Here is a 24,937-nt window from a genome sequence, read left to right on the forward strand (position 1 = left end):
ATTTATATCAATATTTGTGTTAAATGCTGTCTTTGTAGTCTGCCAATTTGCATTTGTTTTCAAGGATAAAGCAAAAAATGTGGAGTGATTTTTATGAATATTCATCTAGTTTCTAGGAAACTCAATTCGAAAGATTTGAGCATAATGTCTCATCTTTATAGTGGTTATCTGGGACCCTCAATGTGACCACCATTATACTGTTTAAGTAATCTTTCTCTGGCATAAAAACATACAGAGGCAACAAATGTATTAGGCTAATGACAAAACTGAAGAACATTGAGATCACTTAACGTTGTGTATCAGGGAAACACAATACTAAAGAGATTTCTAGTTCTCTGGAGTTGAAGACTTAATACATTAAACTATCTAGGCAGCGCATTTCCAATTGAGCTTTAATTGACAAAGAAATAGAAACATGAGGGCAATAAGCATGTCTTCTCAGACTGGTAACATCACAACCCCCCGAAATCAACATAGGAGCTATTAGAGTAAAAACCTACAAAGTAGTGTTGGTATTGGCCTTCTGTATGCTGTCACATATGGATTCTTCAGAACTTGTACCAACTTCATTTTAAAGTTAGAATTAGGGGCGCCTGGGTGGCTCAGTCGGGTGAGCGTCCGACTTCGGCTCAGTTCATGATCTCGCGGTCTGTGAGTTCGAGCCCCGCGTCGGGCTCTGTGCTGACAGCTCCGAGTCTGGAGCCTGCTTCGGATTCTGTGCCTCCCTCTCTCTCTGCCCCTCCCCCACTCAGCCTCTGTCTCTCTCTCTCTGTCAAAAATAAATAAACGTTAAAAAAATGAAAAAATATAAAGTTAAAATTAACATGGGAAAATACTAATGTAAGAAATAAGATCTGGAATATACGTAGTCTATCCATGTTGGGTACATACTTGGTAATAACTTCCTTTTTACACACATGCACAATGTAGACAAAAAGCATTATAACTGAGTGGTTAAGTGGTACAAAACATAAAAGAAATATTTAATTACAGACTCATCAAGAATTTCTGGCTGTTAGTATATCACATCTATGTGTTTTTGGTAAATAACAATCACAGATCAATCTGGTATGTAGTAATCAGAAATGTCATGAGTATCAAGCTAAAAATTTATATGGACAAATTCAGACATTGTAAGCAATGACAAACTCAGTAAATAGACTAATGACAGTAAATTATATTTACTAAGCACCTATTGTGTGCATGCTGTTTTGTATGTTACCTATCTATACAAACTTTTTTGGGGATGTATATTATTATATTTTGAAGATGAAAAACTAAAACTCAGAGTTTAAGTAATTTGGGTAAGCTCATACAATTAGGTAGTGGTAGATTTGGAGATTAAACTCCGTATTTTTAAAAAATCAAAACAGATAGCCTCTTTGTACTTTTGAATTATTGCCAGTTGTATCAGTCATGTTTCAGTTGTGACATATAGCATCCCATTACAAACCTCTTATGAATGAATTGCCTTCTCTGCTGCTGGAGGTAGAAAATGAGAAACTCACTTTCTTAGACTTTCTTGCAGCTCAAGTACCATATGACTTGGTCATGCCCAATGAAATTAAGTATTAAAAGTAATAGAACTAAATGGGAATTTGACTATTGGAGGCGATTTTGTGTCAGATTAAAAACCATTATTATGTAGAGTTAAATATATTTTCAAATCCCTTCTGTTCTACCATGTGATATAGATAATTAACAATAGAGGCCGTGGCATTAATTGAAATAGTAGGTGCATTTCACAATATTGGTGTATGCTGCCTCCTTTCCTCTTTCAGCAAATTTCTATGAGAAATAGATGAACTTGGACTAGACGTAGCTAGTCTGCAAGCAGAGATGGAAGGTATTTACTGCTTTGCTAAGGGAAGTGCTCTCTGTATGCAGTTTGTATTTAATGAGAATCTTACCATTTGGAACCTTGTGGTATTGTAAAACCCAACTAGCCCTGTACTTCAAACTGATGTGGTTACTAGCACTGGCTAGGTAGAGTAGGACCTTAGCTGGAGATAACCACCAGGCCTTGATAGGCATGTGAGCCCAAGAAAAATATCAGAATAAAGATATTATCTTGTCTGATAATGGCTAAGAATTCAGACCAACCATCCTCATAACGACACCTGAACATCAAAGAGCTGTCAACATGGTAATTTACTGGTCAAAATGTGAAAGATGGGAACTCAGAGATATAAGTCTACAATCAAAAGCTGCTTTTGCCTTGAAGGCATTTGCCTATCTGAAAGAACATTTGCCTAACTTTAAAAATAAATGGAAAGGAAGGAAAGAAGGAAGCAAGGAGAGAAGGAAGGAAGGAGGTAAAGAAGGAGAGAAGAAAGAAAGAAGGAAAAGGAAGGAAGGAAGGAAGCGGGGAAGGAAGGAAGGAAAGAAGGAAGGAGGAAAGGAGGGAAGGAAGGAAGGAAGGAAGGAAGGAAGGAAGGAAGGAAGGAAGGAAGGAAGGAAGGAAGGAAGGACTGTGCTTTTGGTAGCCTTGCAGGATAAAGAGTAAAACAAATTCTAAGTCAGGGCAACCAAAGGTAGGAATTCTGATTAACCTCCCCTTGTTCTTTCACCCAAAATCCACAGAAGTCTTAACCTTTGAGTAAGTGGAAACAAACTAGCCTAATGAGAGATTTGCAGTCAGACTGCTACTTACCTGAGCAATTCAGGGAATCTCAAGTCTTGAATTTGAACACAGAAGCTCCTAAAGTAATACTGACCAAGGAAGCTGGCAAAATCTTATGAAAAGCCTAAGAGAGGATGCCATATCTCTAGGCCTAAAATTATTCTTACAAATCAGTTTTCAAATGCATTGACCTGCATAGTAAAAGTACCGGGGACTTAGGAAAAGAGGAAATCATGAATGAGAAGTAGTAAGTAAGTAAGTGAGTAAGTAAATAAATAAATAAATAAATAAAACAGGATCACAAAGCTTTAGTATTGGAATTATCAGAATCAGACTATATGCCAGCCAAGTTTATTATATTTAAAGAATAAAATCCAAGCTAGAAAAATTTGTCAGATTGGTGAATTGCAGTCTTGCAACCCAGTCTATTGTTTTGGATGAATAGAAGCACTGGAGGGTAAAGACTGAGTAAGTAGCCGAGCATAGAAGCCAGTATCTAAGGCCATAAATCTGTAGGCCTGAAAACTATGTCTAGGCAAGATCCTTGGTTGTGGTTACTTGCTCATGGAAACTGACCAGAAGCAACGAAACCAGAAGCCTCTGTATTGTCAAGGGTGCTTGCTGCTAAAGGAATTCTAACCTGGCCAGCTGCAGCCTACCCTCAAGCTTACATGAGGTTCCTAAATTTGTACCAACAGGCTGTTAGTGGGCCACCAGAGTGGTGCAGTCCCCCGGAAGTTTATCGTCTCCAATGCCTACTTCATGTGTGGTCATGGAGTATAGTAGACCAGGAATATTCTGTTTGTCTGCTCAAGGAACTACACCTCCAGCAGAGACTCTTCACTATACCTATGTAAAAGGATTTAACACTTGCTAGGGATCAGTAACTGCTGTTTCTTGCCCATTTTCCATTTATCCTAATGAAAAGTTGTTACTGTGTTTAATTCAATCCTTCTCTACCATTGAGTGCTGGATGTGTTGAAGGAAGATAATTTGTAAGTTAGTTGAGTTGACAGAGATACCCAGACCTGATGGACAGGTCTGCCCATGACTTTAAGGTGAAACATGCTGAGCTTTTATTTTTTTCTGTGATTATATTTATCGATAATTTCTTTTTTGATTTCTTCTTTGTATGACTTTAAAAAGAGTCACCCATATTGTAGGGTGTCTTCTGTAACTTTCAATATTGAATCCAATGGAATCTACTTAATATAAGGAGTAAATCTGAAATTTGGCTTTAGATTTTTTAAATGGGTAACAGTTTATTGCAATAGTATTTATTAAGTAATTCAATTATCTTTCACTAGTAAGTGTCATCTAGTCACATACTAGTCCTCACATGTACCCAGGTATATCTTTTGAGTGTTGATGCCATTTGATTTATCTGTCTCTTATAATGCTGTATAGTATTACATGGCTTAAATACCTATTTTGGTATTTCAGAAGATGCTGAGCTATTTTCGTTCTTCAGAAGGTGCTGTGGCTCTTTTTTCTTAATTTTCATCCAACTAAATTATAAATCATTTTAGTATGTCTCAAAAATATCAAATTGGAATTCTAAATGGATTTAAATTAAATTTGTAGAATACAACAGGGGAAAATAATACTTTCATAATTTGAGTTATCCTATTAAGGAATGAAGTACATCTCTTCATTTATGTGGACATTTAAAAAATGTTCATCAGTAAAATTTTATTATTTTCTTAATACAAGGCCTACATATTTTTTACTAACTCTTTTTCCTTGGAATTTCATACGTTTATGTTATATTTGCTAATGGTGTGTTCTCTTCCATTTTCTAAGTTACTGTGTTGTTGTTTTTTTTTTAATTTTAATTCCAGTGTGGTTAACATACAGTGTTAGAGTAGTTTCAAGTGTACAATGTAGTGCATCAGCAATTCCATATATCACTCCGTGCTCCTCAAGAAAGGTGTACTCTTAATCCCCTTCACCTATGTCACCCATCCCGTCCACCCACCTCCCTTCTTGTAACCATCTGTTTGTTCTCTATACTTAAGCGTCTGTTTTTTGGTTTGTCTCTTTTTTTCCCCCACTTTGTTCTTTTGTTTTGTTTCTTAAATCCCACATATGAGTGAGATCATATGGTATTTGTCTTTCTCTGACTTATTTCGCTTAGCATAATACTCTTTAAGCAGAAGGCACAGTCCTTTTTTTTTTAATGTTTATTTTTGAGAAAGAGAGAGAGAGAGAGAGCACGTGGGTGTGAGCAGGGGAGGGGCAGAGAGAGAGGGAGACACAGAATCTGAAGCAGGCTCCAGGCTCGACATGGGGCTCGAACTCACCTCGTCACCTGAGATGAGGTCAGACACTTAACCCACTGAACCACCCAGGTGTCCCTCACTTAGCATAATACTCTAATACTTTCTGGATCCATCCCTGTTGCTCAAAATGGCACGATTTCATTCCTTTTTTTGGCTGAATAATACTACATTGTGTGGGTGTGGGTGTGTGGGTGTCACATCATTTTTATTCACTCATCTACCAGTGGACCCTTGGCTGCTTCCATAATTTGGCCATTGTAAATAATGCTGCTATAAACATAGGGTGCATATATCCCTTCGAATTAGTGTTTTCATATTCTTTGGGTAGACACACAGTGATGCAATTACTGATGATGCAATTATAGGGTGCTTCTATTTTTAATTTTTTGAGGAACCTCCATACTGTCTCCACAGTGGTTCTACCAGTTTTCATTCCCACTAACAGTACAGGAGGATTCTTTTTCTCCACATCCTTGCCAACACTTGTTATTTCTTGAGTTTTTGATTTTAGCTATTCTGACAGGTGTGAAGGGTTTTGATTTGTGGTTTTGATTTGTATTTCCCTGATGATGAGTGATGTTGAGCATCTTTTCATATGTCTGTTGACCATCTGGATGTCTTCATTGGAGAGATGTCTGTTCCTGTCTTTGGCCCATTTTTTAATTGGACTCTTTGTTGTTTTGCTTTGTTTTTTTGGTGTTGAGTTGTATAAATTTTGTATGTTTCGAATACTGGCCCTTTATAAGATATACCATTTGCCAATATATTTTCCCCTTACATAGGTTGCCTTTTAGTTTTTTTTTTTTTCTTTATTGTTTCTTTAATTGTGCAGAAGCTTTTTATCCTAACTTAGTCTCAATAGTTTGTTTTTATTTCTCTTGCCTCAGGAGACATATCTAGAAAGATGTTGCTATGGCCAACGTCAGAGAAATTTCTGCCTGTGCTGTCTTCTAGGACTTTTACAGTCTCAGGTCTCACATTTAAGCCCTTAATCCATTTTGAGTTTATTTTTGTGTGTGCTGGAAGAAAGTGTCCTAGTTTCATTTTTTTGCATGTAGCTGTCTGGTTTTCCCAACACTGTTACTTGAAATATTGTCTTTTTTCCTTTGCATGTTCTTGCCTCCTTTGTTGAAGATTTACCATACATTTGTGGGTTGGTTTCTTGGCTTTATATTCTTTTCCATTTATCTATGTGTCTATTTTTGTACCAATATCATACCGTTTTGATTACTATAGCTCTATAATATAAATTGAAGTATCGAATTGTGATACCTCTAGTTTTGTTTTTCATTTTCAAGATTTCTTTGGGTATTTGGGGTCTTTTGTGGTTCCGTACAAATTTTAGGATCGTTTGTTCTAGTTTGTGAAAATGCTATTAGTATTTTGATAGGAATTGCATTAAGTCTGTAGGTTACTTTGAGTACTATAGACAGTTTAACAATATTTGTCCTAATCCACGAGCATGGAATAACTATTCATTTCTTTGTGTTGTTTTCAATTTCTGTCATCACTGTGTTTTTTTTAATGTTTATTTTTGAGAGAGAGAGAGAGAGAGAGAGAGAGAGAGAGAGAGAGAGAGAATGCATGAGCAGGGGAGGGGTAGAGAGAGAGGGAGACAGAGGATCCAAAGCAGGCTATGCACTGGCAGCAGAGAGCCTGATGCGGGGCTGGAACCCATGAACTGTGAGATTATGTCCTGAGCTGAAGTCGGATGCTTAACCAACTGAGCCACCCAGGTGCCCCTCTTTCATCAGTGTTTTATAGTTTCCAGAGTACATGTCTTTCGCCTCTTTGGTTAGATTTACTCCTAGGTGTTTTATTATTTTTGATGCAACTGTGAATGCAATTTTTAAATTTCTCTTTCTGCTACTTTATTATTAGTGTACAGAAATGCAATGGATTTCTGTACATTGATTTTGTATCCTGTGACTTTAATGAATTTGTTTATCAGTTCTAATATTTTTTTGGTTGAGTCTTTCAGGTTTTCATGTCATCTGCAAATAGTAAAAGTTTTACTTCGTCCTTACCAATTCATATGACTTTTACCTATTTTTTGTTATTGTCAGATTGCTGTGGCTAGGATTTTCAGTACTATGTTGAATAAAAGTGGTGTGAGTGGAGATCCCTGTCTTGTTCCTGACCTCAGGGGAAAAGCTCTGTTTTTCTTCATTGGGTATGATGTTAGCTGTGGGTTTTTCATATATGACCTTTATTATGTTAAGGTGTGTTCCCTCTAAACTGACTTTGTGGAGGGTTTTTATGAATGAATGTTTTACTTTGTCAAATGCCTTTTCTATATTTATTGAAATGATCATATGGTTTTCATCCTTGTTGATGTGATGTATCATGTTGATAGATTCGCAAATATTGAACCACCCTTGCATCCTAAGAATAAATCCCGCTTGATCGTGGTGAATGACTTTTTTAATGTGTTGTTGGATTTGATTTGCTAATATTTTGAGGAATTTTGCATCTGTGTTCATCAGAGATATTGCCCTGTAGTTCTCTATTTTTTGTGGTGTCTTTCTTTATCTCATTTTGTTACCAAGGTAATACTGGCCTCATAGAATGCATTTGGAAATTTTCCTTCCTCATATTTTTTGGAAAAGTTTGAGAAAAATAGGTATTAACTCTTTTTTATTTTTTATTTTTATTTTTATTTTTTTTTCAATATATGAAGTTTATTGTCAAATTGGTTTCCGTACAACACCCAGTGCTCATCCTAAAAGGTGCCCTCCTCAATACCCATCACCCACCCACCCCTCCCTCCCACCCCCCATCAACCCTCAGTTTGTTCTCAGTTTTTAAGAGTCTCTTATGCTTTGGCTCTCTTCCACTCTAACCTCTTTTTTTTTTTTTTCCTTCCCCTCCCCCATGGGTTTCTGTTAAGTTTCTCAGGATCCACATAAGAGTGAAACCATATGGTATCTGTCTTTCTCTGTATGGCTTATTTCACTTAGCATAACACTCTCCAGTTCCATCCATGTTGCTATAAAGGGCCATATTTCATTCTTTAAACCACAATTTCTTTATCCATTCATCAGTTGATGGACATTTAGGCTCTTTGCATAATTTGGCTATTGTTGAGAGTGCTGCTATAAACATTGGGGTACAAGTGCCCCTATGCATCAGTACTCCTGTATCCCTTGGGTAAATTTATTAACTCTTTTTTTAAATGTTTGGTAGAATTACTCTCTGAAGCATCTGATCCTGGACTTTGGTTTATTCGGAGTTTTTTTATTACTAACTCAATTTCATTGCTAGTAATTGGTCTATTCAAATTTTCCATGCCTTCCTGCTTCAGTTTGGTAGGTTATGTGTTTCTAGGAATGTATCCTTTTCTTCTATGTTGTACAATTTGTTGGAATATAATTTTTCATAATATTCCTTTAGGTCATTTATATTTCTGTGGTGTTATTTCTCCTCTTTCATTTGTGATTTTATGTGAGTCCTCTCTCTCTCTCTCTCTCTCTCTCTCTCTCTCTCTCTCTGTGTGTGTGTGTGTGTGTGTGTGTGTGTGTGTGTGTGTGTATTTTATGAGTCTGGTTAGAAGCTTCCTAATTTTGCTGATCTTTTCAAAGAACCAGCTCCTGATTTCATTGATCAGTTCTCTCTCTCTCTATTTTTTAGTTTCTATGTCATTTATTTCTGCTGTAATCTTTCTTATTTCCTTCCTTCTGCTAGGTTTGGGTTATGTTTATTTTTCTTTGTCTAACTACTTTAGGTGTAAAGTTAGGTTGTTTATTTGAGATTTTCCTTGCTTCTTGTGATAGGCCTATATTGCTTTAAACTTCCCTCTTAACTGCTTTTGCTGCATCCCATAGATTATGGACCATTGTGTTTTCATTTTTCTCCATGTAATTTTTTATTCTTTGATTTCTTGGTTGACCCATTCATTTATAGTAGCATGTTATTTAACCTCCAAATATCTGTGCTCTTTCCAGATTTTTTCCTGTGGTTGGTTTCTAGTTTCATAGTGTTATGATCAGAAAAGACACATGGTATGACTGTTCTTTTTGAATTTGTTGAAACTTGTTTTGTGGCCTAAAATTTGATCTATTTTGGAGAATGTCCCATGTGCAATTGTAAAGAATGTGTATTCTGCTGTATAGGGATGGAATGTTTGGAATATATCTGCTAAATCCATCTGGCCCAGTGTGTCATTCAAAGCCACTGCTTCCTTGTTGATTTTCTGTTTGGATGATCTGTCCATCAGTGTAGGTGGAGTGTTAAAGTCCCCTACTATTATTGGATTACTATTGAATAGCTCCTTTATGTTTGTTATTAACTGTTTTATGTATTTGGGTGCTTGCATGTTAGGTGCATAAATATTTACAATTATTATATCTTCCTGTCAGACTGTCTACTTTGTTATCATGTAGTATCCTTTTTTGTCTCTTATTACACTCTTTGTTTTAAAGTCTATTTTGTCCAATGTAAGTATTGCTACCCAGGCTTTCCTTTGACATCCATTGTGCATGCCAAGTGTTTCTCTGTCCCCTCTCTTTCAATCTGCATGTGTCTTTAGGTCTGAAATGAGTCTCTTGTAGGCAGCATATAGATGGGTCTTGTTTTTTTATCCATTCTGTCACCCTGTGTCTTATGATTGGAGTATATTCAAAGTAATTATCAATTGGTATGTATTTATTTCCATTTCATTACTTGTTTTGTGGTTGTTTTTGTAGTTCTTCTCTGATCTTTTCTTGCCTCTTCTCTTTCATGGTTTTCTGGCTTTCTTTAGTGATATACTTGGTTTCCTTTCTCTTTATTTTTTGCATATTTATTACTGGTTTTTGATTTATGGTTACCATTAGGTTTGTATATAACATTTTCTGCATGTAGCAATCTATGTTAAGTTGATGGTCGCTTAAGTTTGAACCCATCCTTTGCTCCTTTCCCCACCATATTGAAGGTATATGGTGTCATACTTTATATCCTTTTATTCTATTATTCCCTTGGCTGATTTTTACAGATACACTTATTTTTACTGCTTTTATGCTTCCATTTTTTTTTTTTTTTACTCTTATTTATGGTCTTTCCTTTCCACTCAAAGAGTCTCTTTTAACATTCTTGTAGGACTGGTTTAGTGGTCATGAACTCCTTTAGCTTTTGTTTGTCTGGGAAACTCTTTATCTCTCCTTTTATTCTGAATGATAGCCTTGATGGGTAGAGTATTCTTGGCTGCAGATTTTTTTTTTTTTTTTCTTTTCAGCACTTTGAATATATCATGCCACTCCCTCCTGGCCTGCAAAGTTTCTGCTGAAAAATCCTCTGATAGCCTTATGGGGTTTCACTAGTATATAACTGCCTTTTTTCCTCTTGGTGCTTTTCAATTTATTTCTTTATCACTACTTTTCACTATTTTAATAACTATGTGTGGACCTGCTTGGGTTGATTTTGTTGGGGGATCTCTGGACCTCTTGGATTTGGATATCTGTTTCCTTCCCTAAATTAGGGAAGTTTTCAGATATTATTTTTTCAAATAAATTTTCTGCCCTCTTTTTTCTCTCTTCTTCTTCTGGGATCCCTATTATGCAAATGTTATTACACTTGATGGACTCAATGAGTTCCCTAAGTCTATTCTCATTTTACATATACTTTTTTTTCCCTTTCACCTCTCAGCTTGATTATTTTCCATTACTCTGTCCTCCAGGTCACTAATTTGTTCTTCTGCTTCCTCTAGCCTGCTGTTTATTCCGTCTAGTGCATTTTAATTTCATTTATTGTGTTCTTCATCTCTGATTGGTTCTTTTTTATCTTTTGTTAAGGGTCTCACTGATGTCTGCTACTCTTTTCTCAAGTCCATTGAGTATTTTTATGGCAATTACTTTAAATTCTCTATCAGGGAAATTACTTATATCTGTTTTGCTTGGGTCTCCTGCTGTGGTTTTTCCCTGCTCTTTCATTTGGGACATATTCGTCTGTCTCTTCATTTTATCTAACTCTCTGTTTCTCTGTGTTAGTAAAATCAGCTACATCTCCTGCTCTTGAAAGTAATGGCCTCATGAAGAAGAGGTCCTGTAATTCTGCAGTGCAATGTCCTATGTTCACCAAAACCTGGCACTTTTGGGGTGTCTCCTAAATATGCTGTGTGTGTCCTGTTGTGTCCTGGCTGCTTTTTTCTTTAGTCCAGTAGTCTATGTTGAATCTCTTTGCCTGTTGTGGGCAGTGTTTGGTCCCCAACTTGGATAGAGTGTGCAGTCTTAACAAGGTACCCAGGGATCCGCTTGCCAAGTGAGACCTGCCACTGTAGCTGCCACCTGACTGTGCCACTGGGGTGGCTGCACAAAGTGCACACGGGTGGGGTGCACATTTTAATGAGGTATGTAGGTATTCCGTGGAGCCTGCCAGCAAAGTCACCAGGATTCCGCAAAATGTGTGGGTCAGGAGATGTGGTGTTGGTAAGATTTGCTGTAGTCTTCGGAGGGAGGGGACCTGTAGAGCTGGGACTGAGGAGGGACGGTTTGGAAGGGGCAGATCCCTGAAGCCCAGGGGGCTGGGACCTGATGTAAGTAAGTTAGATAGTAAATGTCTATGCTGTGCTGGTTACAGCAGGTGGCCCTATGTTAATGCTGGAGGGTGGGAGAGGGAAATGGCACCTGCCTGCTCCTTTGTCCATGGAGGATTTTCCCTGAGAACCCTGCCCCTCCCAGACAAGCTGTGAGTAAATAACTCTCCCTCCTGTTTGCCTCAGGTGTTTTTCAAAATGCTGCTTCTAAACTGTATCTCTGGAGGCTGTTTGTTGTGCTATCTTCTTAAGGGTGGGTCTCAGCTTCCTACCGGCCTCCAGGACCTCCCAGAACCCAGCCCACTGACTTTTAATAGTCCAGGCCTTAAATTCTGCTGTTTTTAAGAACTCACAGAATTTGGCTCCAAAAGCTGGTTTGTTATGGGGACTGTCTTCTCCATGCAGGCCCAGGCATGGTAGTCTGTTTCTCTCCCCTCTCCTCGCTTGGCTTCCTCTCTCCCATGGTGGGTTGGTTCAGCTCCCCACTGCATCTCTGCTCTTTGTACCCTTTCACAAGGCCTCTTCTCTACTTGTAGTTGTGGAGCTCGTTGTGCCAGTCTTCAGGTCATCTTCTGGGTTATTTACACCCATGTGTGTGTTGCCTAGTTGTACCTGTGGGCCAAGGTGAGCTTGGGGTCCTCTTACTCCCTTCTCTAGTATTATTTTTACATATAGGAAAGCAGCATATTTTGAGAGTAATTTTATACTTTATTGAAATCTCTAATTGGGTTTCAGAATTTTTGTAGTTTTTCAATGATGGCTGGTTTCCTCATTCAGTCATTCAACAGTCTTACGCAGGGTGGAAGGTAAGCTGGAGGAATGGGAAGTTGTGCCCTCGACACTGTCCTCTCAAGTCCTGATTGACCTCCTGTCACTGTGGATATTGATTTCATGAAGCAAGATCAATGTGAAGTTCCATTGCTCATAGACTCTTTTCTTTTCTGAGTTTATTTTATTTAGCAGCTCTCAGGCTACTTTTCCTCATTCTCCAGCTCAGATTCCCATCTGGTCTCAATTCGATCAGAAGCTGTGATCAACAACAAAAAGAAATTACTTGGTTACAAATTATCTCCTTTAGTCCTGTATCTGGTTATCCCTGTCTTTATCCCTCTTGGTTGGAGCTCTTACTAGGTTCTTGAGACTTGTTCAGTTATTTCTCACATGCTACACTCACTCTGTGACTAAGGAAAATATCCCATATTTGTGGTTCAAATTGAATATGAATTTGATTGAATATTCTTCATTCATTCAATTCCTACTTATTTTCTTCAGTTTATGATGTTCCTTTTTTTTTTGTTTTTTTTTTGTTTTTTTTTGCCAATACTTTTGTTTCTTTTTATTCATTTAGCTGATTTTAGAAACAGACTGTAGGCAAAAGAACACATTCACTGTCTTCCTAGAAATCCACACATAATTATTTTAATAATTATGTGTTAGCTATCTAACACTATCAGTATTAGCTATTATATTATGCTTTCCTTAAATGAAGTGTCATTTCCTAATTTTTAAAAATCTTACCCTCTCTTCAGGTTGTGGAGCCTAAGTTGTTTTACACTTATAAAGCCTTTATTTTTTGGAGAATATATATATATATATATATATATATATATATATATATACACACACACACACACACACACACACATATATATGTGACTTATTTCTTATTTAAAGCAGTTTTATTTTGACCCTTGATTATAGTATTTTCTTGTTAAGATATGGAAGGTTTAGGGGTGCCTGGGTGACTCAGTTGGTTAAGCGACTGCCTTTGGCTCAGGTCATGATCTTGCGGTTTGTGGGTTTGAACCTCACCTCCGGCTCTCTGCTGTCAGCGCAGAGCCTGCTTCAGATCCTCTGTCCCCCTTTCTCTCCACCCTTTCCTCGCTTGTTCTCTCTCTCTCTCTCTCAAAACTAAGCAAATATTTAAAAAATGATGAAAGTTTGATCTTTATATTGCTATTGACAATTTTCCCATTTCCTGTTGTTCTTGACAGAGAGTATTCATTTAAAAATTATTTGCATAAAAAATAAATAAATAAAAATTATTTGCATAGAAGTAAATGTATGGATGCATACATTGTTTGAATATGGGGTCATATATTCTTTTTAGTACATAAATATTTGTTAATTAAGTTAAATGTTATAAATTTGGAGGAACCAAATTCGATTTTTAATAGTAGCAAAATCTGATTCTCTTAAAATATATAACGTATCTTTTGTATATCGTTTCATGTTTTATATAGTAAGTATAATTAAACAAACATTTACAGTAATATTCTGATAGTATTCGAAAGGCCAGTTCATACATTTTAAGATTGCAAAGCCTGTGTGATGTAGGTGAAAGAGCAACTGTAGAGTCTTAGCAGATCTCAGCATGAACCTCCCACCGAAGACACTAGGAATTGATGTTTTAATCAAATAGAGCTATTGTCACTCAAGCACATTATAAATTGCCAACATGTATTGAGAGCTTATCGCATACCAAGTATTGTACTAAGCCCTTTATTCTCATTATCTCCTTCAATTTTCACAACAAACCTGTGAGGTCAATAGTATTACCTACTCTACAATTCAAATGGAAAGATTTTGTTTTGTTTTGTTTCATTATGTCCAGGACCTCCCTCTAAGTGATATTTTTCATAGGATCCTTAGTTGGGATGGAAATATTCGCATAGATGTTTGATAAAGAATGAATAGTTACCTGAAAATAAGGCTAAGCGTAGACTATATAGACAGTGAACCATTTCGCAATTAGTTATTTGGTAAAATTAAATGAAACTCGTTCAGGGTCCATATTAAGAGTAGTTTCTGCACTGTATTCATTTTCTTGAATAAAGCCCATCCATTTCCTTTTTGAGAGATATTTTAAGCCTAGTCAATAAAACTGTGTGTTTTTATTAAACATATTTTCTTAAAGTTAATGAAAAGAGTGGCAGATTTTTCTGTTTGTGTTGTATGAAAGACGTTTGAATCATAAAAAGTGGCTGTTTCATAGATTCATTTGGTAGGTAAACTGTCAGGTTGTGTCCATAAGTGGGTCGTCATGTTATTTCCTTTATTTTTATTATTTGAACTCAATTTAACTTCAGTTTCACAATTTATCTATTGTGGATCTGAACTAAGGAGGACAGAAGAAAAGGTGCAGTTCCATTAAGCTCTGACATATCATTGGCTGTCAGGTAAGCCTTGTTATGCTGTCCATCCTCATTTAACTATCCCACAAGATCTCTTAATGAAGTTAAGCCCCAAGTTCACTCCAATAATTCTGTGGCAAGAGTTTGTGCAATGTAACAATTCATCACTTGTCAGGAAGGCACTTTTAGTTTATACATTTAATAAGGGCATCCTCTAGCTTGGTTAATTAGAAGTGAACAGTTTGCATATTTACTAAATGCAGAGTGTCATTGCCACCACGGCCTATTGCCTACATGAATTATTTCTCTATCTGCAATAAACAGCTGGGTAATTATTACTGCCATAATCAGATAAATTCCCTCTGTAAGGCTTTTCTTACATGGCAATCCTTTGAACTCATCCAAAGCTGAACAAAATTTATGAACTCCAGCAGCTAGGCCACTTTTTCATACTATGGTGTCCCTGTTCACTATTTCAAGGACATAAGTAGAGAACCATTTATATTGTGTAAATAAGGAGAATAAATATGATTACCTAAAGATAACATTTCAGTAAACCTCATTTTAAAAGTATAATAATCTGATCTCATCCAACTAAGTGATAGTGGTTTAGCTGTCTCTAATTGTATCTAGATGACAGGCTCTTTTAATAAGGAATAAGCTGAGATGTAAAGAAAATAACATTTTAGTTTTCAAGAACCAAATTAGTCTGTAATGTCAACTATACATGTGACTTTTTCTCTGTAGACTCATTTTATATGTAAAGATACAACATTTACAGCAATTAATTTGGTAGAATTTAGATAATAACACACTAGAGTGTCTAAAATACAGCACATATTCTGTGCTCTAGAAACACTCTGTTACCTCTCCATAACTAGTAATTAATGACATAATCCATAGATAACTTTATAATATGGAATGATTTCTACCATTTGATTACCGTCTTTTTCACATACTAAATTTTTAACAAGATTGTACTACCTTTAACATAATGCTATTTCAAAAAATTTTAAAAGCCAAGTATATAAAAAAGGGTAAAAAGCTTCATTCCTGAAATAGAATTAACAAAAGGAACAAGCTTATTTAATTGGATATAATCTTTTTATATGTATGTATTTAATTGTTTCTTTTTTTCAAATTTAGCTCTTTATACAGTGAATTTTAGGTAGTTTACAAAGAGTTATATTAAAAAAGAGGAAAAGAAATAAGGACCATAGTAAAGGAAAATGCAGAATGATTACTGTATTATTGTGACTTATCAGGAAATGTGGTTAGTTAAGTATATACCATTGTGAAAATGTAGAAAAAAAATACTGCATATGCCAAGAAAGAGCTTTTTCTAGCCCTGACCTAAAAGAAATGTCACACAGGAATCTTCAGTAGGATGTGCTGGTAATGTAATGAACTGTGACTTCATTAACTTTTTTTTTTTTAACAGAAAAAAACCTGAATTTCAAGACTCTCTTTTTTGTGGTGATAAAAAAAAAAAAAAAAAAAGCTAGAGTATAGCATCAAGTTTTTATTCATTTGAAAGCAAGGAACTAAAATACATTTGTTTATGGACTTAGTCTTGTGGTCGTCTACCTTTGAGGAAGGGAAGAATTGAAAGTTCTTATCTCACTTATCCTAGCTGATCTCTTGCTAAGAGATAGAGAGAGGAGATTTCCTTTTTTTTTTTTTTCTTTTGAATTCTGTGAGAAAGACTAGGAAATCTATTTTTAATATTATTGATTGAGAATGAATTTATACGGTGGAAATAAGATTTAGGTACGTGATATATCTGTGTACAAACTTTTCCAATCAATACTTACGTATGTTTAAATTATTGTGAAAATGTATTGAGAAAATGTAACCATTTTATGTAACCATAAAAAGTTACTTATAATTCTATCCATTGAGCTATTGAACCTTCATCTTATTAGGTTCTTTAAAGCATAAGACACTGTTGATAATTTTTTTCCTCTAATCTCTTTTACAGCTTGGATTCTGTGACACTACTCTGTCCTGCTTTCCTTTCTACTTTTCTAATGTTTTTTCTTTGTACTTGCACTTATTTGCCTGATCTTAAATATTAATGTTCTCTCTTTGATGCATTTGCCTTTTCACCGTCTGTGTCCAGACAATCTCTTCCACTTCTGTGACTTCAGCTAGCATTTGTATTGTGAGGACTCATAAATCTGCGTATTCTCCAGCCCAGAATTGTCTCCTGATTTCTTAGACTGATTATAAAACAATTGGCCAATAAATAGTTTTCTAAAACTTATTAGATAATTTTCTGAAGTTACATGTGATGTGCTCCTACATGTAATACTACTTTAAAATATGTTGACATCATACTATCATATGTTGTTGCTTTATCATAGCGTCCTGATTAATTTAGAGATGGACCTGGTCTGTGTTGAGTCGATTGCATGCAAAAGCAGCAGCAATTAGTTTTGCCTTAAAATTAAGTTAACACAGTTTACATGAGAGACAATGTGTGATTTTCGAGTGAACACAAAGTAAATAAGATCTTGCCGTTCTTTTTATATGAAATAGACATTTGGCTACCTCACCTCTAAATTCTACCCCAAACAAAACTTCAGTAGCTAGATCCTCACCCTGCACAGCTGAATCACTGTGAAGATATGCAAAGGGGGGAAAATACGATGTGCCTTGATCTACCTTTATGCGGAAGGCCCCCATGCTGTGTCTCAAAGTCACCATCTGTAAAGTCGTTTCATTTCACAGAGAACAGGAACCTTGTTAATAACACCTGCCCCTTACCAACCTCGGTGGAATGTTGTGAGGGTGAATTAATGTCTGTGAAGCCCTTGGAGCTCCTGAAAATAATGCACTATGTAAATACCTTTCATTATTATAGCTATTATTGTACTTAACACAATGTCACTCTCAATTATTTGACATCATATATATTGTATAAAATTTTACTTCCTTTTACAGAAACTATCCAGAATGGTAAAAAGAAAATAATTTTTTCAGTGAAATATGTGCATATTTTTAGAAAGAATACTATACAAAAAAATTCTTTTCAACTAAATTTATTCAAAGGAGCCAGAAGAAGAAAAAAATTGATTTTCATGAATGATCTTTGAATGGAGTCTTATTGCTTTTTAAAATCATGCAAAGTAGGCAAATGAAATAATGGAGCAATTGGATGATCCCTTTTTATGATCCCAGTGAAGTCATGGTGTTGTAATTTTATAACATCAACCATTATCTTCTTTTTTTTTTAACTCTTTTCATTTTCCACGCGTCTAGTCTATAGAGTACAAATTTGCTAGCATTACCCTTGGAGAGCCCATTCACCCTAGGTCAAGAAACCTTTCTTCTAATCTAACATGCATTCCCTCTACCCTTTTGCTGTTGATGGCCCAAGTCTACCAAAGAGAGCTAGAGTTCCCTGTGAACAGTTCAACCTCATCTCCTACTGCTCTCTTCTATCCCATCTCTTTGGTTCAGTACTCAGTGCTTCCACCTACATGAAGCTTTTTCTGATTTCTCTGGATTTTAAGCACGGCATCCGTATTGCTTCATACTGTGTCTATAGTCTAGTTGGTTATCTGCTATTTTATTTATAAGCTACTTGAAGGCAGGGATTGGGCTTTACACATCTTTATTGCTTTTAATATCTTAAACATACTTGTGACTGCCTAACTGAATATACAAATGAGTGCTAGTGTTCTAGTGTTCTTTATGATTTTAACTCTTAAGTAGCTTAGGCGTTTTGGGGAGAAATTAATCTGTACAGCAACAAAAGATTTTCAAGAGTAGCTAAAAATACTTTTTGAGAGGACTTGTCGACATGTTTCCAGAACGTTAGTCTCCACTTTGGGTCTCAGAGTAAGGTGTGAAGCCCAGGAGCACCCTGAGCGCTTGAATGTTAATGACCCTGTGCCACAGGGTGCTTAATTGTAAACTGGGTTTTCCCTTTGTAAAGTGCTGCCGGAAAGGAATCCGCAACACCTGTCCAACACTTCCCAGGCCTCGGTACCCAGGGGACAAAATAAGTGGTTTAAATGGTGAAGCTTTTGTTTCTCAAGCAAATGTTTTGGGTATTTCTCTGACTTCCACATAATCTTTCTAAGGTTTGATCAATCCCCAAATCGTTTCGGATGTCACACACCAAGTCCAAGCATATGATTGGCTTTATTTGTGCTTAATATTTTTGCTTATGTTTTAGACCTAGCCTTTTGTTTTCTTTTATTGTCTACTCATTTGGTTAAATTAATATGGACAATCATGAGAGACAAAACAAAGTACATTCAACAAATTTAACTAAAATACCTTTATGTCATAATGTACCACAGCAGAAAGTAATGCTTTCAACCAGTTTTGGTTGGAAGGCTTCTTACATTTTCTTTGACTTCGTTTCCCATCAAAACAGAGCGAAGATGCTGGAGAACTGTTTGAATCCATTTCCTTAGAAGTATTTTTTCTTCAAGATGATTCAGATGATGACATTTTGTTTTTATTTGGTAGATTATGTAATATTATTACCAGTTACCTCTGAGATTTGGGGCACTTATTTTTTTCTTTTAATTTTTTTTTAACATTTATTTATTGCTGACAGAGAGAGACAGAGCATGAGCAGGGGAGGGGCAGAGAGAGAGGGAGACACAGATTCCGAAGCAGGCTCCAGACTCTGAGCTGTCAGCACAGAGCCCGAGGCAGGGCTCGAACTCACAAACTGTGAGATCGTGACCTAAGCTGAGGTCAGATGCTTAACCGACTGAGCCACCCAGGCGCCCCATGGGGCACTTATGCTTTAAAAAAATTTTTTTTTAATGTTTATTTATTTTTGAGAGAGACAGAGACAGAATGCGAGTGGGTTAGGGACAGAGAGAGAGGGAGACATAGAAGCAGAAGCAGGCTCCAGGCTCTGAGCTGTCAGTACAGAGCCTGATGTGGGGCTCAAACTCCGAGCTGTGAGATCATGACCTGAGCCAAAGTCGGAAGCTCAACTGACTGAGCCACCCAGGCACCCTGGGGCACTTATGCTTTTAAAACAAACTCCATTTATTTTTTTTTTCTCTGTCAAAATTATGATTCCTATGAAAATATTGTGATGTACATATCATGTCTCCTTTGTAGTACTTCTTAGTCCCTTAGCTTATATGGTGATATTCATATTAAAATTAACTGAATATAATTGCGTCTCTTTATGATGTCATACTAGTGAGTAGAGTTGAATCATCTTAGTTCCTCAGCAGACTTGATAATTTTCATTACTGCAGACTAGTGCTTCTCAAACTTTAGCAGGGTCCTACTCCCCAGGATTTCTGAGTTGGTCTGGTGTGGAACCTGAGAATGCACATTTCCAGCATTTCCCAAGTGACCCTGATACTGTTCTTCCAGGGACCACATTCTGAGAACCACTTTGTAGGCAAAGAGCCAAAATCCTGGTTCTTCCCCACTTCCCAAGAGAGGCTTTCACAATATGGCTTCGTCCTTCTTCTAATTAAACCATAAGAAGTTATGGAATGTACTACTGGTCAGCTGAGAAATAGTTAAAAAGGATGGTAGCACTTAATTTATACCAGATAGTAGACCAAATACTTTGGGAGGGACACATCAATGAATAAACCTTAAGCCCGACCTTCGGCACCTCCACTGGTGGGGGGAGTATAGGAAACATGGCCGCAACTATAACGTACGATAGAATGTAGTAGACATATGACAGGGAGGATTGTGAGGGTGGAGACAGCTAGAGATTAATATTATTGAAGTGATCTATGAAGACTTTTTAGAGGACAGGGTAGAGATTTTTGGTTTTGGGTTCTGGGCTTGTAAAGACAAGAAGATGAGAATTATAAAGAGATTTTTTTTTTAGTACCATATTTTTAAATGAATAAGAAAATCAAACAGAATGGAAAAATATAGTTGACTCTTGAACATGGGGTTCTATACAGTTGTCAACTGTCTATACAGTTGAAAATACATGTATAAGTTTTGACTCCCCCAAACCTTAACTGCCAATACCCTGCTGTTGACTGGGAGCCTTTTCAATAACATGAACAGTTGACTGTTAACTGCCAATACCCTTGCTGTTTTCAATAACATGAACAGTTGATTAACACATATTTGTATGTTATGTGTATTATGTTCTGTATTCTTACAATAAGGTAAGCTAGGGAAATAGAAAATATTATTCAGAAAATCATAAGGAGGAGAAAATGCATTTACAGTATTGCCCTGTGTTTATTGAAAAGAAAACTGCATGTAAGTGTGGTTCAAACCCATGTTGTTCAAGAGTCAACTGAATTGGATTGGATTTAGGCAAAATGTGTAATATGAGTATAGTATTGTACATAAAGGCATAAATTTTGGTGCCAGGACTGTATTCAAATTCTAACTTTCACCTTCTAGTTTGGGAGTTTGGGAGAAGATTTAGCCTCTGTGCATCTCATGTCCTCATCTAAAAAAATGGGAGTGATAATATCTGCCTCACTGGATTGTGAAAGGATTAAAAGCAGTAATGTGTATGTCTTATCCAGGAAACTCTTGGAAATAAAATATAAGTGTAGGATTAAACTGATAATTCTTTATTTGGATGTTTTAAGCCCAGGGCAGAGAGGGTGAGGAAAAGTGGAAAGTGAAATGTCATAGCTTGAAACAGACTCTGGATGCCATGATTTGGTATAAGATTATATTGGGGAGTATTCAGGGAACAACATCCGTAGGGTGGTGAAGTTGAACTGCATCAGAAGTCTCAGCCAATCTCAGGAAACTCGGGATTTGGTTGGGTGTTTAGAGCGGACCCAAAATTGAGAAAAAGGCTCTGGGCCTCTGTACTCCTTCAGTCACCAGTCATTGGATGCCAGCTGGAGGGAGAGGGAGACAAAATCTGAGGCGGAGCACCTGATTTTCTCCAGTGGCATGCAGCTGTAAGCTGTCAGCTACCAGTGCTCCTGCACTGGTTCTGTAGGGAGCAGTGTGATGCGATGAGCCCCTGCAGCCCTGGCCGCCACTTCACATCGAGTCCCGCAGTGACTCAACCAGGTCCAGCAGGTAGGCAGGCGTTGCTTTATCCATCAGCCACGCAGCTTTGCCAGGAAAACCCTCAGCGGTGCATGGAGGACACAAAAAAGGGAAATTTATTTGCATGGCTCTCTTCTGTCCCCAATTTCCCACCAGTCAAGGTTCACCCCATGCCTCCATGCCTTTTAGAAAACCAGATTCCTTGCTTTGCATCATGGAATTTCTTCCATTAATTACACACTGATCAGGAGAGGAAAAAGATGAAATCACCGAAGGAATTTGAGAAAATATAAAAGATCGGTATCCAGTTGAGTAGATAAAGTCAGTAGCCTAGAACATGGCCTGGAGTAAACATTCAATATATAGCCAACATTTACGTAGTGGCTTCCTATGTGCCAGCCCCACTCGGAGTATTTTACATAGATTGATGTATTTGTTCTTCACAACAGCTTGTTGAAGAAGAAACTAATACTAATATATTTACATTTTATAGGTGAGGATATTGAGACTCAGATATTAAACAGCTAGTAAATAGCATAACAGAGTTTATAACCAGGTGTCATTTCAGAGTCTGTGCTGACTACTGGATTGCTTCCAAATGGCTATTTTATTTTTATTATTACTATAATAATTAGAATATGTAAATTTTTATCATTATAAATATCACTAGCATTAGCAAAATGTACTCAAATAGGTAAAGCTTTACAAAAGTTTTGGAAATTTTTACCTTCATTTTTAAACTGATATCATAAAACATTTTATATATATGAAAAGTGATGGAGGAAGTCCTAGGACTTACCTAAGTTTCTTTAACTATATAGTAGAAAATAGGATCATAAAAGAAAAGAAAATATATGTAATTCATTCAATAAAAAAAATATCTTCTGCATAGTATTTCTTGCATCAGGATGACTATAGCTTTTAGATCTGCAATTATAGAATCTGTCAATCTAACGATTCTAACTCCATTTCTGCCATTAACTGATTTGTTATTCAGAGTACATCATTTTATCCCTTTATGTGTTTCCATATTTGTAAAATAAGGTAATTAGTAACACCTACCCCATATATATCACAGGACTGTTTTTTAAGGATAGAAATAAGACCATATATATACCTGAAATGAGAAAAAATATTGAAAACAACCCGGAATTATTTGGGAAAAAAATTAAGTGTTTTAAAAGTTCTGCATTAAAAAAAAATCACTGGGTGAAAAAAATCATAATTTTTATAATTTTATAAAGAAACCTAGTTAGAATGGTTTCCATCATTTAATCTTTAATGGGATCATAATTTTTTATTACATTCTTTACACTGAGACACATCTTCATCACTACTGATGTAACAAAAACTTGTATATCAGGGATAGAAATTTATTCAGCTCTTCCTACTTGGTCATTAAACAAAGAGGACTTGACATGAATATAACTGTGATGTTCAATATATCTGTACACTCTCAAGTATGGCAATAAATCAGGGACATAAGATTGATTTTTTTCAAAAATTGTACAAATGTATGAAATTAATTACTTTTGTGTTTTGAGATTACCCAAGGTTAGCTTTTCTAGTGTTTTGTCAGATTTCTTGGATTTATTTTTAGGGCTTCCCAGTTCCTTCTGGGTTTACTGTGTGTTATCGTTAACATATTGGAAACTGACATTCTTTTATAGGACTTTCAGTTTTAGCTTTCCTTATCAAGCTCCCTGAGTACATGGCTGTTTTTATTTTACATTTTCATATCCAGAAGATGGACTGTTTTTACTATAGCAAATAATCTACACTTTTGATTTTGTATCCAAATCCTATTACTTCTTTGCACTTTACCTGTTCATGTGTGTGTTCAATTATATTGGGCCTTTTTTCCTTCTGATGTAAGATCTCTTCTTATTCATTAAATCATTTATAGAGCACAAACTTCTTTGTAGATTTTTTTTTTGTATTTTTGTGATTGCTCGGAAAATTACTGTGCTTATCTTTGGAATGACATAAAATTGGATACACGCATATCTGAGTAATTATCCTTGTAGTGGCAGTTCATTGGTTATTTTAAATTATCTTAAAGACTTATAAGAGGAATTATAGAAGAAATGATTTTTACGTAATATTAAAAGTAAAGATGAAAATTAATAATGTATTTCGTTTTTTTATGTAACATGTGATTGTTATTTTTCCTGGCCAAAAAAAAAAAAATAATAATTCTCATTTATTCATATGTAACTGCCTTGAAATTTGTACCTTAAGGACAAAGAAAGGTCACCAATCCTTCTAACTCCTGGTTCTTTGTCAAAAATGGACACAGTTAATGAGGTTTGTTTGGTACAGAACAAATTCTCAGACACAGATAGAGATCCTTTCAATGGAAACAAATTTGTTTGGCTTTACCAGGTTACTTAGCGATTAATAATAGCCTTGAGATGCAGGTCAGAAAGGTCATTGTACCAGCTTGCCAACACAATCTAAATGTGCAGCCAGCCCAGCTCTGTGGGCGCAGAAGCCCCCAAAATACTATGCATAAAGTAAAACAGGCTATTTTCTGACTCCTTTTTTCATATTAATAAGCAATTTTCAAGAGAAGGGTGGCAAAATGAGGGCCATGCCACTCCAAGTAATTCATTTATTTTGCAATTTAATCTTATGTTGAAAAAAATTGCTCTGCTGCAATAGCATAGCATGGTGATTTTTAAACGTCAGTGTGTTTCATAAGTAACCTTGTATGAAGTATTGTATTAGTAGCCTTTAACAGAAAATTGCAACAAAAATATTTCTAGACATTGAAGTAGAAATGAAAATCTTTTTTTTTAATTATTATTTTTGGAATCTTTCCCTGTACTCTCCCTTGACATCTTTGAGGTAGATGCTCAGACAATTTACTTAAAATTTTACTTCAAGAACTGGATGCTAAGTTATATGTCTACTTTTTAAAAAGAATAAAGTATAATTTCAAGATAGCATTTTAACACGAATAGTTAAATATGTTCTATGAAAAGAAAGGATTTACTCTTTCCATATTTGATAATATCTTAATCTATTTATCAGGTGTTTTTCTTCACATAGTGTGTTTGAAAAGTTTATTTTTTGTTTAAATGTCTTAGGTATACATACACAGAAATGATGCAGTTTTCATTACTTTAATGGAGTTTATTGTACCTAGAAAACCATGAACTTATTCACCTAATTTAACTTTTATTTTAAGTATCCGTATGATTGAACAAAATAGCCTTTCAAGTGCAGGATAATATATGTAATCATGTTGGTATTATTTGAACTGTTACCTGCAGTAAACTTACAGAAAATTAAGTATATGTATAAAAACCCATCATGCTCTCAAAATTAGCCCATTAGCATACAAATTCAATGATCAGAGATTTCCTAATACAGAATCAAAATTTAAAGGAAATCAGTAGCT

At 35.9% G+C, this 24,937-nt stretch overlaps 1 protein-coding gene across 5 annotated transcripts in view; it reads left to right on the forward strand.

Annotated features, from left to right (window-relative positions):
• Positions 1–24,937, forward strand: part of SPATA17 (spermatogenesis associated 17) — a 197,907-nt gene that overhangs the window by 51,789 nt on the left and 121,181 nt on the right. The window lies entirely within an intron of this gene.

Source organism: Panthera tigris, chromosome F3 (assembly GCF_018350195.1).
Source record: "Panthera tigris isolate Pti1 chromosome F3, P.tigris_Pti1_mat1.1, whole genome shotgun sequence".
Lineage (NCBI taxonomy): Eukaryota > Metazoa > Chordata > Mammalia > Carnivora > Felidae > Panthera > Panthera tigris.